General features: G+C 42.4%; 1 protein-coding gene across 4 annotated transcripts in view; it reads right to left on the bottom strand.

The window, feature by feature from the left end:
• KIDINS220 (kinase D interacting substrate 220) overlaps positions 1-20,011 on the bottom strand; it is a 162,111-nt gene extending 142,100 nt beyond the window's left edge. For 2 of the 4 annotated variants that reach the window (XM_077812560.1, XM_077812562.1), the window contains exon 1: positions 19,874-20,011. The gene's annotated coding sequence lies outside the window, so the exon portion shown is untranslated. Of the gene's footprint in view, positions 1-10,383; positions 10,414-19,873 lie in introns of those variants that run through there. The other 2 variants (XM_077812563.1, XM_077812561.1) reach the window with 2 other exon arrangements.
• Positions 20,012-20,299: the final 288 nt, after the last annotated feature.

Genomic DNA, 20,299 nt, shown 5'->3' with positions numbered 1-20,299 from the left:
ATTCTCACATCACAAATTTATGACTTATTTCTACCCTGAATTTGTCTAGCTTCAACTTCCAGCCATTGGATTGTGTTATACCAATCTCTAATATATTGAAAAGCCCATTACTAAATAGTTGTTCCCTGTGCAGATACTTATAAACTGTAATCAAGTCACCCCTTAATCTTCTCTATGTTCATAGAATCATAGAACTGGAAGGGACCTCAAGAGGTCATCTAATCCAGTCCCCTGCACTCATGGCAGGACTAAGTATTATCATTCTAGATCAGAGGTGGGCAACCTATGGCTCAAGGGCCACACCTGGCCCACGAAACCGTCCTGCCCAGCCCCTGAGCGCTAGCCCCCGGCCCCTCCTCCACTGTCCCCCCTCCCCTGCAGCGCAGCGCAGAGCGGCAGCGTGTCTAGCTCTGGCCCGGCGGCGCGGCTGCCAGACATGCTGCTCTGAGAAGCATGGTAAAGGGGTGGGGGGTTGGGTAAGGAGCAGGGGGTTCCGGGGGGCAGTCAGGGGACAGGGAACAGGGGGCAGTTGGATGGGGCAGAGGTTCTTGGGCGGGGGCAAGGGACAGGGGGATTCCAGGGGGGCAGTTATGGGTGGGGGTCCCGGGAGGGGGCGGTCAGGGGACAAGGAGTGGTGGGGTTGGATGGGTGGGGCATTCCGAGGGGGGCAGTCAGGGGGTGGGAAGTGGGAGGGGCCCAGGCTGTTTGGGGGGGGCACAGCCTTCCATACCCATCCCTCCATACAGTTTCGCACCCCGATATGGCCGTTGGGCCAAAAAGTTTGCCCACCCCTGTTCTAGATCATCCCTGACAGGTGTTTGTCTAACTTGCTCTTAAAAATCTCCAACAATGGAGATTCCACAACCTCGCTAGGTAATTTATTCCAGGGCTTAACCACTCTGAGAGTTAGGAAGTTTGTCCTAATGTCCAACCTAAGCCTCCCTTGCTGCAGTTTAAGCCCATTGCTTCTTGTCCTATCCTCAGAGGTTAAGAACAACAATTTTTCTCCCTCCCGCTTGTAACAACCTTTTATGTACTTGAAAACTGTTATGTCCCCTCTCAGTCTTTGCTTTTCCAGACTAAACAAACCCAATTTTTTCAATCTTCCCTCAAATGTCAGGGTTTCTAGACCTTTGATCATTTTTGTTGCTCTTCTCTCGACTTTCTCCAATTTGTCCACATCTTTCCTGAAACGTGGCACCCAGAACTGGACACAATACTGCAGTTGAAGCCTAATCAGTGCAGAGCACAGCAGAAGAATTACTTCTCTTGTCCTGCTTACAACACTCCTGCTAATACATCCCAGAAGGATGTTCACTTTTTTTGCAACAGTGTTACACTGTTGACTCATATTTAGCTTCTGGTCCATTATGACCTAATCTCCCTGTCAGCTGCGCGGCTGCACAGCAGCCTATTTAGCACTGTGCAAGCGCTCAGGAAACCCACTCGGGACCTGCCGCAGCTGGGGATGGACCGGCGCATGGGTGCCCCACCCCCACCCCAACCTGCCACAACCAGGCACCCCTCTGTTGGCCCCAACTTTGCTGCGGGCCCCAGACGTGGGCAGCCCGACCCGACATACGGCCGGAGTGGCCCAGCCCGGCCTAGGCCCAACCCTGACCCAGGCATGGCCTGGCCCTGCTGGGGCCAGGGAAGGGGCACCTATCCTGAAGCCCCAGCCCCAGAGCTCCCATGGCAGGTAGAGGCACCTCCCCCCGCCAGCCCAGGTCCTGGGAGAGACCTCTCTTCCCGCTGTAGCCCTGGAGCACCCTCCTACACCCCAAACCCCTCTGCCCCAGTCCTGAGACCCTCATCCCCAGCCCCATCCCAGAGCCCACACCCCCAGCTGGAGCCCTCAGACCCCAACGCTCTGCCCCAGCCTGAGCCCCCTCCCGCACTCCAAACCCCTCAGCCACACCCCCACCACATGAATTTTGTGTCACACATCACCTCCATATTGGTGCACATAACAAAATTAATTCCACACATGGATGGCAAAAATTAGAGGGAACACTGACTGTGTTCCAGATCCCTTTCCACAGTACCCCTTCCTAGGCAGTCATTTCCCATTTTGTATGTGTGTGACTGATTGTTCCTTCCTAAGTCGAGTACTTTGCATTTGTTCTTGTTGAATTTCATCCTATTTACTTCAGACCATTTCTCCAGTTTGTCCAGATCATTTTGAATTGTAATCCTATCCTCCAAAGCTCTTGCAATCCCTCCCATCTTGGTATTGTCCACAGACTTTATATGTATACTCTCTATGCCATTATCTAAATCATTGATGAAGATATTGAACAGAACCGGACCCAGAACTGATCCCTGTGGGACCCCACTCATCATGCCCTTCAAGCATGACTGTGAACCACAGATATGCACCACTTTATAGTAGCTTCATCTGGGTTGCATTTCCCTAGTTTGTTTATGAGAAGGTCATGCAAGACAGTATCAAAAGCTTTACTAAGTCAAGATATACCATGTCTACCACTTCCCCTCATCCACAAGGCTTGTTACCCTGTCAAAGAAAGATATCAGGTTGGTTTGACATGATTTGTTCTTGACAAATCCATGCTGACTATTATTTATCACCTTATGTCATAAATATAAAGGGAAGGGTAACAACCTTTATGTATGCAGTAAAGGTTGTGGGGGGAGGGATACCTCAAGGGTTTGAGCATTGGCCTGCTAAACCCAGGGTTGTGAGTTCAATCCTTGAGGGGGCCATTTAGAGATCTGGGGCAAAAATTGGGGATTGGTCCTGCTTTGAGCAGGGGGTTGGACTAGATGACCTCTTGAGGTCCCTTCCAACCCTGATATTCTATGATTCTATGAAAATAAAATCCCTCTTGGCCAGAGGTACAGAATCCCCTTACCTGTAAGGGGTTAATCAGTACAATTAACCCGGTTGGCACCAGACCTGAAGGACCACTGGGGAAAGAAGATACTTTCAAATCTGGGAGGGGAGGGGCTTTGTTTTTGTGCTCTGTGTGTGTTCTCTTGGGAGACAAAGAGAGAGATCAAACAAATAATCCAGCTCCTACTGAATGATACATCTAAAATTACAGGAATAGTAAGTAATAGCAAGGAAGTGCGTTAGAGGATCTTTTGTTTTAGCTTGTGAATTTTCCCTGTGCTTAGAGGGAGGTTTATCCCTGTTTTTTGTAACTTTAAAGTTTTGCTTAGAGGGGAATTCTCTGTGTTTTGAATCTGATTACCCTGTAAAATTACCTTCCATCCTGATTTTACAGAGGAGCTTCTTTTACTTTTTTTCTTGATAATAAAGTTGTTGTTTTTTTAAGAATCTGATTGGTTTTAGTTTCCTAAAAACCCAGGGATTTGGTCTGTGCTCACCTGTACCAATTGGTGAGGATATTATTCTCAAGCCTCCCCAGGAAAGGGGGTGAAAGGGTTTGGGGGGGAATATTTTGGGGAACAGGAACACCAGGTGATTCTTTTCCTTGAATCTCTGTCTAACTCACTTGGTGGTGGCAGCGAATACCGTCCAAGGACAAGAAGGGATTTGTGCCTTGGGGAAGTTTTAACCTAAGCTGGTAGAAATAAGTTGAGAGGGTCTTTCATGTGGGTCCACACATCTATACCCCAGAGTTCAGAGTGGGGAGGGAACCCTGACACCTTATTATCTTCTAGACGTTTGCAAATTGATTGCTTTATTATTTGCTCCATTATCTTTCCGGGTGCAGAAGTTAAGCTGACTTGTCTGTAACTCCCCAGGTTGTCCTTATTTCCCTTTTTATAGATTGGCACTATATTTGCCCTTTTCCAGTCTTCTGGAATCTCTCCCATCTTCCATGACTTTTCAACGATATTGCCAATGGCTCAGATATCTCCTCAGTCAACTCCTTGAGTATTCTAGGATGCATTTCATCAGGCCCTGGTGACTTGAAGATCTCTAACTTGTTTAATAATTTTTAACTTGTTCTTTCCCTATTTTAGCCTCTGATCCTACCTCATTTTCACTGGCATTCACTATGTGAGACGTCCAATCACCACCAACCTTCTTGGTGAAAACCGAAACAAAGTCATTAAACATCTCTGCCATTTCCACATTTTCTGTTATTGTTTTTCCCGCCTCATTGAGTAACAGGCCTACCCTATCCTTGGTCTTCCTCTTGCTTCTAATATGTTTGTAGAATGTTGAGCTAAACAGATTGAGCTCATCACTCTAAGGACTGTTTTCTAATCCTTTAATGATCATTCTTGTGGCTCTTCTCTCAACCAACCTCTCCAGTTTATCTACATCCTTTTGAATTGTAGAGAGCAGCGGCAGTTGGACCAATGCCAAAGATAGAGATCAAATAACCTCTCTATTCCTACTTGAGATTCCCCCGTTAAGGATCGCATTAACTCTTTTGGCCATAGCGTCATACTAGGAGTTCATGTTCAGCTGATTATCCACCACAAGCCCCAAATCTTTTTCAGAGTCACTGCTTCCCAAGAGAGAGTCCCCCCTCCTTGAAGTACGGCCTACACTCTTTGTTCCTAGATGTATACATTTACATTTGGCTGTATTAGAATGCATATTGTTTGCTTGCACTTAGTTTGCAAGCGATCCATATCCCTCTGAATCAGTGACCTACCCTCTTTATTACTTGCCACTCCCCTAATTTTTGTGTCGTGTTATCTGCAAACTTCATCAGTGATAATTTTGATGATTTCTTCCAGATCACTGATAAAAATGTCAAATAGCGTAGGGTCAAGAATTGATCCCTGAGAGCCCCACTGAAAACACTGTGAATCAATGACAATTCCCCATTTACAATTACATTTTGACACTGGTTAGCCAGTTTTTGTGTACATCATGTTAATTTTACATCATTTTAATTTTTAATCAAAATATTGTGTGGTACCACGTCATAATATGCTACATCAACGTTATTACCTTTGTCAGGCAAACTTGTAACCTCATTTAAAAAAAAAAAAAATCAAGTTAGTTTGACAGGATCTGTTTTCCATAAACCAGTGGTTTTCAACCTTTTTTTCATTTACAGACCCCCCTAAAAAATTTCAAATGGGTACGCAGACCTCTTTGAAAATCTTAGACATAGTCAGCGGACCCCCTAGGGGCCCACAGACCAAAGGTTGAAATGTATTGCCATAAGCCAATGTTGATTTGCATGAATGACATTACCCTCCTTTAATTCTTTATTAAACAAGTTCCATATCAGCCACTCCATTACCTTGCCTGGGATCAATGTCAGGCTGACAGGCCAGCAATTACACGGGTCGTCCCATTTACCCTTTATAAAAACTGGCACAACATTAATAGTACCCTATGAAATCTGTGTTAATGAGAACACAGACCAAATCACAGAATCAAAACATTAATGTGGAATCCTGCTTTCTCCAGCACCAGAACCACAGAGGCAGGCAGACAGGATGGGTTGCACAACTGAGCTACGTGCAGCTGCACTTAAGAGAGTCAAGCTGCTCTGGATCAGAGCCTCCTGATCTGCTGCGCAGAGCTGGGGAGGATAGGGGGCTGTCAGGGTGTCCCCCGCCTGTATACCTGATCTCTGCTGAGCCAGGGTAGGGGGATAGGGGAGCACCTGTCTGTGCACCAGCCTCAGGCTCAGGAGCGGTTGCAGTTGTCTGAACAAGCGTTCAAGCTGGCAAGTGCTGTGCTTCACAAGAAAGCAGTGGACACACTCCCTCACTCCACACACACACGCATACTCCCTCCTCCCCCACACACACAGGTCAGTGGACTTCTTGTGTTACTGTCAACAATGTCAGTTTGGTCATATTACCAAATACTACTTTAAAAAGTGATTTTAAATATGTTACTTTTACCATATACTTATACTGTATATCTGTTTAAATTGTAGGGTTTGGGGGTTTTTTTTTGCAAAATCAGTTTTTCACACTGCAGTCCAATTCTGAACACTTTCATGCATTTATAGTAAGGCTACTTATTTGTTGTCAATGTATCAAACAGTTTTGATTTAAAAAATAGCATAAAAATGGAAAAAAACAAAATCAGAAAATAAATCCAAAAATCCACAATAATAAAAAGGATTTCATAGGGCCCTACATTAGCTTTCTTTCCAATCTTCTGGAACTTCTCCAGTGCTCCAAGACTTATTGAAATCAATATTAATGGTTCAATGAGCATCTCAGCCAGCTCTTTTAAAATTCGTGGATGAAAGTTATCTGGATCTGCTGATATGAAAATGTCTAATTTTAGAAGCTTCTGTTTAACATCCTCCAGAGATACTAGTGGAATGGAAAGAAAGTCTCATGAAATGGCGATAACAATCTCATCTGTTTGTCCCCAAAAATAGAACAGAAATATTAAAATGCTTCTGCCTTACTGTTTACAACTATACCATTTCCATCTACTAATGGACCAATACCATATGTCTCCTCACAACTAAAATGTAACCCTTCATGTCCTTAATGAGGATAGGTAAGCATATCATCCCAATTCTTCTTGGCTGCTGTGCTGATAACATCCAGTAATTATGGCAATGCAAATCAGTGCTACCTGCCCTACAGTGATTCTGTCTACCACATTAATTAGGTTGGTGCCAAATCTTGGCATCTTCACACATGCCTGCTGCACATGCAATGTACATAATAGATAACAGCAATTCCTCAATGACAGAAAGTCATGTGATATCTAGAAGGGTATAATTTCCTGTAGTCAGCACAGACACCAAAAACTTTACCCAGGCAGCCCAGCGTTTAATGAAGCGTGGCAAATTTTCTACTCAAACATCTCTACATAATCACAGAAAAAGCAGAACAATCTCAAAGCTTCTATGGATTCATTTTATGCTGCTGTCCTCATCCACAAGAATGAGGATGATCTTGTGATTTGGGCAGTGGACTAGGACACTGGAAAAGAACTGGGTTCTATTTACAGCTCTTCCATAGACTGCATGACTTTAGGCTAGTCACTTAATCTCTACATACCTCAACTCTCCATCTGAAAGTCATGATTTAATGACATTATGGAAGGCCACTTAGGATAAATACAAAATTAAAGAATTAGAATTAGCTAATGTGTGTGTGTGATACTCTGCACCTCGGGGGAACACCCAGCACCCCCATGTTCATCCTTGTAAAATGATTGTGTGGTATCCTATGCAAAGTTTGTCATGTTGGGTGTCTTTGGAAGGCTCATGATGCACTGAGCATTGTTGTTACAGTGATGTTATAGTAATGTTGTTATAGGTTGTAATTTCATGTATATAGTTATGAGGCTGAAAATGCATCCTTCATGGCTTAAAATAAGCCCAGGCAAAAACTCTCCAAGAGCAGAGAGGCAGTTCACACCTCATCAGGGCAGGTATGAGACAAACCCAGCCCAGCCTCACAGGAACAAAGGACACTGGCCTAGGCAACAACAAAAGAATCTGTTAGACTCTCAAGGGAGTCACCCCACTTCCTCTGGTCAGTTTGGAACTGCAATGAGGTAATGCTCACCTGACTCTGAAGGGAGTGAGGGGGGGCAAAGCCAAGAGGAAAGAAAGGACATGATAAAAGGGAGAGACATTTGCCATGCTCTTCCTCTCTCTTTCACCTATATCTACAGACACCACACCAAGCGACTGAAGCACTGATGAAAGAGGAGAGCCTGGCTGAAGAGGAACCAGCCAGCCTGTGATGAGAAGCATCTAAGTTTGTAAGGTCATGGAAAGTGTTAAGATCAGCTTAGAATGCATTTTGCTTTTATTTCATTTGACCAAATCTGACTTGTTATGTTTTGACTTATAATCATTTAAAATGAAAAGGAGTACTTGTGGCACCTTAGAGACTAACAAATTTATTTAAGCATAAGCTTTCGTGGGCTACAGCTCACTTCATCGGATGCATAAAGTGGAAAATACAGTGAGAAGATTTATATACATAGAGAACATGAAACAATGGGTTTATGGTAACGGGTAACTCCTTTTCTTTTTGTGAATACAGACTAACACGGCTGCTACTCTGAAACCAATCATTTAAAATCTATCTTTATAGTTAATAAATATGTTTGTTTATTCTACCTGAAGCAGCGTGTTTGGTTTGAAGCATGTCAGAGGCTCCCCTTGGGATAACAGGCCTAGTACATATCAATTTCTTTGTTAAATTGACAAACTCATATAAGCTTGCAGCGTCCAGTGGGCATAACTGGGCACTGCAAGACAGAGGTTCCTAGGGTTGTGTCTGGGACTGGAGATACTGGCTAGTGTCATTCAGTTGCACAATCCCAGGAGCAGTTTACATGCCAGAAGCTGTGCGTGAACAGCCCAGGGGTGGGGGTTCTCACAGCAGAGCAGGGTAAGGCTGGTTCCCAGATTCAAGGATGGAAGTGACCTAGCAGATCACCAGTCCGGATAACACTGGAGGGGAACGTCACAGTGTGTGTGTTGTAAAGAAAGACCCTGACTAACAAGTAGAAGGAAGGACTTGAAAATAATGAGTTATAAAGCCAGACAGAATGAAGCAGGGAAGATGTCTGGTTAAAAGAATAACTAATGAGATAAGGGGAATTTCTAAAAAGACTACCTCACTCTGACCAATAGGGGTGACTACAGATGGTTTTAAATAAGAAAACAAGAATGTCTTAAAAGGAGCCAACATAGACCTTTCTACACCACATATCAGTGTTATCTTAAAAGTAAAGCCTATTTAAAACCAGGTCTGACCAAAAAAAACAAACAAACAAACAAAAAAAAGGTGTTGGTCAGCAAAAGAGACAACGAGAAAAGACCTTAGGGAGAAAGGAGGTTGGAAATGTTATCTAAATTAAATCTGGAAATAAAGATTGTGAAACTGTCTCAAATTGGTTCGTTAGCTAAAATGGTAATTGGCTATGCCATTTGTTTGTTAAAGGGTATAACTCTTGTTACGAATTTGTGGGTTCTTTGTCAGACCCTACCTCATCATGCTGGAGCACACCAGGATGAGACAGTTTTCCTAAGTCTGGGCTATTTATGAGTATACTGATCACATGCTTATGAATACTTTGTTAGTGTACTGGATGTAGTGACTGCTTATTTTTAGGCTGTTTGGAGCAATTATACAAAGCACTATTTGGTCTTTAGACTACTTAAAGGAATTAATGATTAAATTGGTGTCTGGTGGTCTCCCATATTAATATTAAAAATTTATATTATTAATAATTCCAACAGACATGATTTAAAAATTACAATCCATTCCAGACAAACAGGACAATTAATATATAAGCATCCATTATTATAATAATGGGCCCCATTGTGCTAGGCTCTATACAAGCACGAAAGCAGATAGTCTCTGCCCCAAAGTATGCACAATCTAAATAGACATATCAGACAGAGGGTATGTGAAAGGAGTATAATATACAAGCACAATGAACAATGTGATGATGGCAAATATCCTGTTAATTCCACTTGTGGAGGTAGTGTTCTGGGGCAGTGGTTCTCAATCCGGTGTCTGGGGCCCACTGCGGGGCCGCTAGGCAGGGCTAGCATTAATCTCGTTGGAACCCAGGGTAGAAAGCTGAAGCCCCACTGCATGGGGCTGAAGCCCAAGGCCCTGAGCTCCACCACCCGGGGCTGAAGCCAAAGCTTGAGCAATGTAGCTTCGCGGGGGCCACTGTGGCATGGAGCCCCAGGCAATTGCCCTGCTTGCTACCTCCTAATGCTGGCCTTTGTATTTATATGCAAAAAACCAGTTATAGTGGTACAGGTGGGCTGTGGAGTTTTTATAGCATGTTTGGGGGGGGCCTCAGAAAGAAAAAGGTTGAGAACCTCTGTGTTAGGGAAAAAGAAAAGGAGTTCTTGTGGCACCTTAGAGACTAACCAATTTATTTGAGCATAAGCTTTCGTAAGCAGCTCACTTCATCGGATGCTCAAAAAAATTGGTTAGTCTCTAAGGTGCCACAAGTACTCCTTTTCTTTTTGCAAATACAGACTAACACGGCTGCTATTCTGAAATCTGTGTTAGGGGATAGTTAGGAAATCTTAAGCTAAAATTAAAGAAGGTGATGAGCAGCTTAGGGCAGGGGCAAAGAGAAGGGCAAGAGGGGTAGGTGTGGAGTGAGGCTGAAATTAAGAAACTGTTAGAGAGGGGGCAGATGGGAGTTGGAGCAAATTGTTAATCAGCACAAGGCAGAGTAAGTTTGGTCAAAACTGCAGAAATTTCTCAGAGATCAGTGTATAGGAGTCCCCCCTTTAGCTGCTCCTATCAGCTAGTTTCTGGCTGGCTTGGGCCTGCAGTTTCTTTTCTCAAGGCCAGATAGCAGGTTGGTTCCTAGTGCTTGGGAAAGGAGTGTCTCCCCTGCACAGTTCTGGGTATGGACTGTGTTGGAGTAGCCCTGGTTGGGGCCCATTTTCCCCTCCTCCCTTCTCCCAGTCCAGCAGTCCCTGCTTCAGCCATTTCTGCAGTGGTTCCTACCAGCTTTTGTCGCTTTGTTGCCACGAGGGCCGGACAGTCACAGGAGAAAAACAGAAATGTGAGTTTTTTCCATCCTATAAGAAATTATGGATGCGTAGTCAGCTGCCACAATGTATCACAAAGAGGAACAATACAGACAATCTAAAGTTCACATCCTGAGCATGCTATGATGTGGCCAACATACAAAGGGGTTTGATATCCCCTCCAAACAAAATCATACAAAAGGCATCAACAGAATTAGGGCTTGTCTATACTGGCACTTTACAGCACTTCAACTTTCTTGCTCAGAGGTGTGAAAAAAACACACCCCTGAGCACCACAAGTTTCAGCACTGTAAAGCGCCAGTGTAGACAGTGCACCAGCACTGGTAGCTACGCCCCCAGCGCTGGTAGCTACGCCCCTCATGGAGGTGGTTTTTTGAAATGCCGTGACTACACAAGCCATGTTAAAGCATTGCCACGGTGCAGACTAGGCCTAAGTAAAACATTACTTCCACCCACTGTTTTTAGCACTACAGCTCTAATTCACAAGGTACTTAATCCCATGCCAAATGGAATATTCACATGCTTAAAGTTAAACAAGGGTTAAGTACCTTGCTGTATGAAGGCCTAATAGCCCAATAAGGAAAAGACTGCCACAGTAACATTTATCAACCATTGCAACAATAGGCACTGCAAACACAAAACTTTTCAGTTAATATTAAACTTTTAAAATTATATTTTGTAATTCCAACAAAACTACTATTTATTTTTTTTAAAGTCTACTGATTAGCCTTCTACTCTGTCATTTTCTACATATTATTATTCTGACATTTTCTTGAAAACATTCTGCCAGAGGAACAAATTTCTATACCAAAAAAAGTTGCAAAAAATAAAATGTATTAGCAAAAAATGGTGAATGTTTTCAGAATAAATTACACTACGTATTTGTGGTCAACATTTTATCAGCAAATTCTCAGTTAGCAATTCTACAGTGAGTATGAGGGAACACAGTATTCAGCATACCTCCCCTACTGAAAGCAAGATTCTTCCCTTAATGTCACTGACTTCCACATTTCAAAAGTGCAAAGACAGTCCTGTTGCACTGTAGATAAATGCACCGCCTTGTAAATTATTCAACTGGTGAACATTCTGATTTAATGTAGATTTTTATCCCTCAGATATCAATTAAACCTTCAGGAAATAGCTAAATAACTGACATTGCAGTCCTCAAAAAAAAAAAAATATCAACAGTGGCTTAAACAAATCTGTTATGTTAGATGTACTCTGAAGTTTTACTTTTTGAAATGCTAAGCACCATGAAATAAACCATTTCTTAACAGCACAGTAAAACTGTTGTTTAGGGTTCCCACATGTCACGGACATAAAATAATTACCTCCTTAAAATTAAGACTCTCTCCTTTTAGGAATAAAATCCTCAAAGTCTGATTAAGCCTAATTTCTAAATTGTTCTTCCTCCATTAGCCATTTTTTCTTGTAAGTTCTTTGAGGCAGGCGATCAATCAGCATCTGTACAGTAAACTACTGCAATTGAACAGTGATCCTCCTGATTGAGGTCTCTTTGAAGTAAATATGGAGGCACTCAGTTGCAACTACATAAATTAGGATTGCATTCTAAATTGGGCTCAAAATGTGACAAATTCCTGTTAAGTCTAAAAGCAGTAGGTCAATCAGTGTGGATGGAATTTCACACAGAGGTAGCTTTTATGCTCTTTGAATTTTGTATAGTTTTATTTTGGTTTCTTTTGTAAATTTTGAATAGAGAAGTCAAGTGGATAAAATTCAAGTTTTATACAAAAATTATTTATTTAAATCAAAAATGTTTATTTTTCGTTTTTAAAATAAACCTACTTAATGTTAAATTTGAAATTATGACAACCTATGTTAAGGCCTAATCTTACTATTCAAGCAGTTAATCTGTGCTGTCACCGTTTTATAGAAAGTCCAACCACAGAACTAGTGGAGAATTTGTTGAAGTACCAAATTATTTTTGACTTCAGTAGCTTCTTCTGCAGGTACAGAGAAAATATTTTCAAAAAGAAAAGGAGTACTTGTGGCACCTTAGAGACGAACCAATTTATTTGAGCATGAGCTTTCGTGAGCTACAGCTCACTTCATCCGATGAAGTGAGCTGTAGCTCACGAAAGCTCATGCTCAAATAAATTGGTTCGTCTCTAAGGTGCCACAAGTACTCCTTTTCTTTTTGCGAATACAGACTAACACGGCTGTTACTCTGAAACCAGAAAATATTTTGAAATCATTTCAGCTGATTCAACTAGTTCATTCAAAGTTGAGAAACCAAATGGGCAAAACTCATCCGTGATCTTAAAAACATGAGAGATCTGTGAGAGAGTATATTGAGTGACTGCAAAGGTTAACATGAAATAACATTTTTTTCCCCCTCTATGGAATTTGAAACTGGTGTGAGTAGGATTGCGAGAGTAAATAGAAGCTTACAGGTTTTGTTTGTCAGGACCTGTGCAGCTAGTTTTAGGAGCTCTTGCAGTTTAGATAGACTAGATTTTTGGTAAATCAGCAAATCATTGCTGTTTTTACTGAGAGTAAATGTGAGCTTTACAAAAAAATACTGCAATTTACTGTCTGAGTTGCCTAGTCTAATTTTAAACATTTTTTCCCTATCATTCCATATTTTGCAATAATAGCATCAGAGTAAAATGTAGGGCTAAAAGGAACCTCAGAAGTGATCAAATCCTTCCCTCTGCACTGAGGCTATACCGAGTAAACTTAGACCATCCCTGACCGGTGTTTTTCCAACCTCTTCCTAAAAACCTCCAACGATGGGGATTTCACAACCTCTTATGTTAGCCTATTTCAGAGCTCAAGTACTCTTATAGTAAGTAAATTTTTCCTTATATCTAACCTACATATCCGTGTGATGGGCTGTATAAGCCCCACATTGGGGAACCAAGGATTAAAGAGGAGCTCTGGGCCCAGAAGGCCCAACCCAGCTGCACCTGCTGGACATGTTCAAAACGGAGGACACAAAGCCAGGCAGAGTAAGGGAGAAATCCTAAACTGTTTGCTCCTGCAGAGAGGCCGGAGGAGCTCCACACTACCCAGACCAGACCCTGTTTCTGAGCCGCCCCATGGAGACCAGAAACAGCGGGCCTCCAAATCACTGTCAGGGAGAACCCCCCTGGCAACAGGTAGAAAGTGACTCAGGGAGCAGGCTTGTGGCATCCACCCCCAGGTCACATATCCAATGTGCCAATCACAGGGCCTGGGGTGGAACCTGATGAAGCAGGACAGGCCTGGGTTTCCCTACCCCCAGCCCCACAGACTCTCATCACAGGCCGATACCACTGGACTCTGACGCAAATCCCTTCCCCATCCCACCCCACCCCCAGTGATAACTGAAGGAGAATGCAGGCACCAGCCCAGTCCTGTTAGAAGGACAGCAGACATACTAGCATATCGGCCCAAGAAGAGAGCCAACAACAGCAGGCAGTCCAGCAACAGCAGGGTCAGCTACTGCCCAGAAGCAACAGCAAGTGACCCAACAGCAGCAGCAGCTACTCCAAGAGCTGGTAGCAAAGCAGCAGGAACTATAGCCACACCTAATTCAGCAGGCAGCAACACTCCTGCAGCTGCAGGTTGCATCTAATGCCATCGCACCAGGACCCTCAGATAATGTCCTCCTCCCAGCAGGCAGCCCATCAGACTCTCAAAAATGGGCCCGGGGGCAACCAAGAAGCATTCTTGGTCACCTTTGAGCGGGCAGTCTTGTTGATTTCAAATCAATTCTCCAATTTGTCAAGATCATTTTGAATTCTAATCCTGTCCTCCATAGTGCTTGCAACCCCTCCCAGCTTGGTGTCATCCACAAATATTCTCCAATCCATTATCCAAGTCATTAATGAAAATGTTGAATAGTACTGGACCAAAGACTGCCCCCTGTGGTACTCAACCAGACATGCCCTCCCAGTTTGACAGCAAACCGTTGATAACTACTCTTTGAGTACAGTTTTTCACCCACCTTAACAGTAATTTCACCTAAACCAAATTTTCCTAGTTTCTTAGTTATGGGAATGTCATATGTGACTGTGTGAAAAGCCTTAAAAAAATTAAAATACAACATGTCTAGTGCTTCCCCCCTACTCATTAGGCCAGGAACCCTGTCAAAGAAGGATGTTAGGTTGGTTTGGCATAATTTGTTCTTGACAAATCCATGCTGACTATTCCTTATAAACCCGTTATCCTCTAGGTGCTTACAAATTGATTAATAATTTGTTCCAGTATCTTTCCATGCATTGAAGTTAGGCTGACCAGTCTATAATTTCCCAGATCCTCTCTGTTCTTTTTAAATATAGGTACTATATTTGCCCTTCTTCAGTCTTCTGGGACCTCACCCATCCTCCAGGAGTTTTCAAAGATAATTGCTAATGGTTCCAAGATTGCTTCAGTACCTTAAGTACTTAGAATGAATTTTATCAGGACCTTCCAACTTGAACACATCCGACTCATCTAAATAGTCTTTAACCTGTTCTTTCACTATTTTGACTTGTGTTCTTGTGTTAATGGTAATTGTGTTACATATCTGCTCACCATTAAACTTTTTGGTGAAGACTAAAGCAAAACCGGCATCAAACAACTCAGCCATCTTGATGTCATCAGTTATTAGCTATCCTGCCATGCTAATAGTGGACCTACACTTTACTTCATGTTTCTCTTGCTCCTAATGTATTTAATGGTTATTCAATTGATAACAAATACGATTTACTGACATAGTATCCAACCCATCTGAGGGTCTAATAGATGAAGAGGAATAGCTAATATTGGAGCAGGGACTGCCTGACACAGTGGAAGGAGAAAAAGGGTTCAACTTGAACTGGTCATATGGAATAGAAAAGCAGCAACTATTTTCACCAGGAAGTACCAGAGTATTATAATAACCAATACTGTATCACAGTAAGAATGATCTAACTAGGTAATGTTGCAGGTACCATGTGTAAGAAGTGCTGCCTCCTTTTAAATACACTTCAGTAGGTCCTGAGGACCAATATAAGTTTTTTGGTCAGAATTCTAATTAACATCCAATTATAGTCAAATTTTCATACAGCTCTCCTGCCAAATGATGGACAAGAGGTTGAAGACAAGGGCTTGGGGAGATCTAATCCTGGCCCTCAGGAAAAGGGAGGATGAATGTTTGTGAGAACACCCCAATAATCCTCTCCTGAATCATCTCCTCCTTGTCTCAATTCCCCTCCTGACTAATACCCTATGTTGATTGTTATCTTTTCTCAGCATTTGAAAGCATTTTTTCCTCCCTATGTTTGAATGAGTCAGTTAAGGAATAAGGAGAAATCAGACAGCCTTTATAAAAACTACATGTCAGAGTCAAAAAATTTCTGAAGAGTCACTGAGAATTGGGAAGGTATCAAAAGACTGGAACAAAGCAAATGTAGTATATATTTTAAACAAAGGCTAAAAAGTGGTAATTACTACCTTACAAGTCTAACTTCCCTGCTTAATAAAAAGAGCAAACATTAAAAGAAAATAAACATCTAGCAGATAACAGACCCATGAACAGTATGTGACAAGGGTTTATAAAGCATAAATCTTGCCAGAAAAATCTTGCACTCTTAAGACAGAATTTAAATATTGGTGGATGACCAACAAGTGATTGATCCAATACATTTGGATTTAAGTAAAATATTGCACTACCTATTTCCTATAATACACTGAAAACTTCTACATAATAAAAGCATGGTAATTACTACTATAATATGTCATTTTCTGTTTCAAACAATTCTTTTAAAGAAAAATAAAGTTTCAAAGCAAACAAAAGTACCAATGTGAACTATCTCAAATGACTGTAGTAAGGAAGAATAATCCATTCTGTGTGATCTTCGCACCAAGTGGAACCCAACTGTGGCCCAGAAAATAAGCCTGCTTAATAATGTTCTTATCACAATATTTCTTGCTGACAACATGATTCTCTAAATCACATTCAGGATATAGAGTACTTAGATTTTCAGAAAGCCTTTGACAAGGTCCCTCACCAAAAGCTTTTAAGCAAAGTAAGCAGTCATGGGATAAGAGGGAAGGTCCTCTCATGGATTGGTAACTGGTTAGATAGGAAACAAAGGGTAGGAATAAATGGTCTGTTTTCAGAATGGAGAGAGATAAGGAGTGATGTCTCCCAGAGGTCTATAGTGGGCCAAGTCCTATTCAACATATTCATAAATGATCTGGAAAAAAGGGTAAACAGTGACGTGGCAAAATTTGCAAATGATACAAAACTACTCAAGATAGTTAAGTCCCAAGCAGATTCCAAAGAGCTACAAAAGGATCTCACAAAACTGAGTGACTGGGCAATAAAATGGCAGATGAAATGCGAAGTAATAATGCGAAGTATTGATAAATGCGAAGTAATGCACATGGGAAAACATAATTCCAACTATACATATAAAATGATGGGATCTAAATTAGCTGTTACCACTCAAGAAAGATCTTGGCGTCATTGTGGATAGTTCACTGAAAACATCCATTCAATGTGCAGCGGCAGTCAAAAAAGTGAACAGAATGTTGGGAATCATTAAGAAAGGGATAGATAATAAGACAGAAAATATCAGATTGCCGCTATATAAATCCATAGCATGCCCACTTCTTGAGTACTCATGCAGATGTGATCGCCCCATCTCAAAAAAGATATATTGGGCTTGGAAAAAGTTCAGAAAAGGGTAACAAAAATGATTCAGGGTATGGAACGGCTTCCGTATTAGGAGAGATTAATAAGACTGGGACTTTTCAGCTTGGAAAAGAGATGGCTAAGGGGAGATATGATTGAGGTCTATAAAATCATGACTGGTATAGAGAAAGTGCATAAGGAAGTGTTATTTACTCCTTCTCATAACAGAAAAACTAGGGGTCACCAAATGAAATTAATAGGCAGCAAGTATAAAACAAACAAAAAGAAGTATTTTTTCACACAATGCACACTCAACATGCGGAACTTCTTGCTAGGCCAAGACTATAGCAGGATTCAAAAAAGAACTCAATAAATACATGGAGGATAAGTCCATCAATGGCTATTAGCCAGGATGGGCGGGGATGGTGTCCCTAGCCTCTATTTGCCAGAAACTGAGAATGGGCAACAGAGGATGGATAACTTGATGATTACCTGTTCTGTTAATTCCCTCTGGGGCAAGTGGCATTTGCCACTGTCAGAAAACAGGATACTGGGCTAGACAGACCTTTGGTCTAACCCAGTATAGCCGTTCTTATGTAAAAATCATGACTTTCCCATTTGGCTGTTTTGGGGGGTTTTTTTCCCAAGAAAAACAAATCAGCCTCATTCAAGATCATAGGACCTAATGATGGAAGCATCTCATCTCCCTGCCAGAACAAGATAGTTGTCTGTAGTAAACTTTCTAATATTTTGACCAGATTTTAGCCTGCCAAGCAACATAGTGCTTATTAGACTTTGGAATAGTCTCTCTTCAGGAAGTTTTCCATGATATTCAGCCAAAAGATCAGATCATTCCTCTCCATCCTAACCAGCACTGGATTCATGCATGGGTTATGTCTTGCCTTGACTCACTCACTACGCCTTTCTCGTTTCATGGATTTCTGCTCTCATCTTTTCATTCCCAACATGTTACTGCTAAGATCTTTTTCTTTACTAACAATAAATGCCTAGTTGACTCCTTAAACAGACAGTGCATTTTATAGTACATAGTTACTAAAATCTACACTCATGCCTCAGATGTGCAATGGGGAAGAAATACTCATAGAAAAAGATATATGATCTATGAATATAGGGAACAATTATATGTACAATTCTTTGTCTACACACAGAACCAATGACCTAATTTCTGATACCCAACCATTCCGCTATTTTGTACAGTAATAGCTCAGATTACTTTCTGCTCTGGTAAAAAAGCGAACACTGAGTCTATACCATATTCCACTAGTGTATTTTATCATTTGTTAACTTGCAACGTTAACACTACTGATCATACACATATCCCATATAGTGTTAATGACAAGTCCATAAACTTTTAAATTAACAAGAAAAACAAAGCGTTCAAGTCTGACTCCAACTGCCAACAAAACAATCTAGAGAATGCAAAAATATTGACATTTACAGCTATTCTGAGAACAATTACTGAAGATAATCAAACAAAATTAAAATGAAATATATTAAAATCTAAAGATCTAAGGTTTTTAAAAATTGTTTTAATTCTTATCTTGTATGTATGAACAGGTTTATTCACCATGAAAAATAACTGCACCAAGACCCCCATCTTTCCAACTGATCCATATGGGCAAACCTCTGTGCTTACATGGAGCCCCAGTGAATTCACCAGTGCTTCATGCCAACACAGGAGTCTACCCGCAGTGATACATTTACTGGATTGGAGCCTAAATTACCACTATGTGTCACCTAGTGCATCTTGTGCTATCTGTGTTTTAGACTAACTCCTTGCTGCAGTTTCCTTGTCAGTTTCCCATCTTTACATGTTTACTGTTAACTCACTTCTTTTTATCATGTAATGAGATTTCAAAAAGACAGAGACTTCTTAATTTCTCATATTTATACTACTAACAATCTGTAAAGAAGAAAATTTTGTTAGATTATAGCATTTCATATATGCTATAATCTATGAATTCACTTCAATGGCTCCTTTAAATGACACTGTCTCTATAATGTGAACACGTTTAACCCTTTAAAAAAAGATTATATTACTTGCATAACAGATGTTAACATTCTTGAAGTTGGTCCAATAAAAGATATTACCTCACCCCGTCTCTCAAATATATTTTAGACATTTAAAAAGCATCTACCCAGTAAATCAGTAATTAATTACTTTTACTTTTGTATATGGCTTTTGGATTTGAAGAGCAATTCCCTTTCCTCTTGTTATGTTGTCTTTCCATCTGCTCTGCAGCTTATTTTTTTAAAATTTTCTGCAACATGGCATGAGTAAGCAGGTTTGACAGAGAGTTATACCTTGCATCAAGACCATGTTTGTCTTCGCACATTAGCAATAATGGAAAAAAAAAACATTAGAAGACAGATGCTCTAGTGTGGCTGACAGCCGTGCTTGTTCATGATTGTAGTGTCCCATGAGCTGTTCATTAAATGTGTGCTTGTGCATGGGCAAGCGTGTGTGGTGGAGGAGTGTAAATGAAAATTCCCTACACAGGGGTGGTGGTGGAAGGGTATAAATGAAAATTCACTGCACAGGGGTGTAAATGGACCAAGGACGGGCCCTTTCATGGGCCCGGGCAGCGCTCTGCCTTGCCCTACACACACACGCGACCCCCCAGCGCGGCTGAGGGAGCGGGAGGGACAGAGCAGGCCGGCGGTGCCTCTCTCTGGACAGGCTCACCGCCGCCCGGCCCAACCCGGGCAGCGAGCGGCACACGGGGCAGGGACGTTACCCAGCGTCCGGCCGCAGACGGGGTCAAGGCGGCTCCGTCGCGCCCTTTGTGTGACAGCTCCGCGCTCTCCCGCTATTTACCCTTAGCCGGCGGGACTCGACCCCCGCGGGCGGCCTCTCCGGTCCTGGGAGATTCTGCCGAGGCGGCGGCGGGGGTGGCAGCTCCAAGGGCTCCTCACTTGCACCCGGCAGCAGCGGCGGCGGCCATCTTACCTCCTCCTTGTCCCCGTCCCCCCCCACTCCCTCCTCGGAGCCGGTCACGTGAGCCCTCCCGTCGCCTTGGGCACAGGAGGGGCGGGGGATGCCAGGAAGGCGGCTGGCTTAGCCGTTAGTGCCAGACTCGGAGCCGGAGGCGCGGGGTTCGAAGCCCCGCGGGGGCAGCGGGAACCCAGCAGCCTCCCCTTCTCCTCGAAGTAATTCCTCCTTCAGCAGACTCCGCCTCAGCATCTGCCGGCTGAGAAACCTGCCTGCGGGCGCCCCGCTCGGAGTTCTGCGCCAGCGCCACCG

This window comes from Eretmochelys imbricata, chromosome 3 (assembly GCF_965152235.1).
Source record: "Eretmochelys imbricata isolate rEreImb1 chromosome 3, rEreImb1.hap1, whole genome shotgun sequence".
Classification (NCBI taxonomy): Eukaryota; Metazoa; Chordata; order Testudines; family Cheloniidae; genus Eretmochelys; species Eretmochelys imbricata.
Note: the sequence above shows the minus strand (reverse complement) of the source record. Positions and strands in the feature narration are given on the sequence as shown.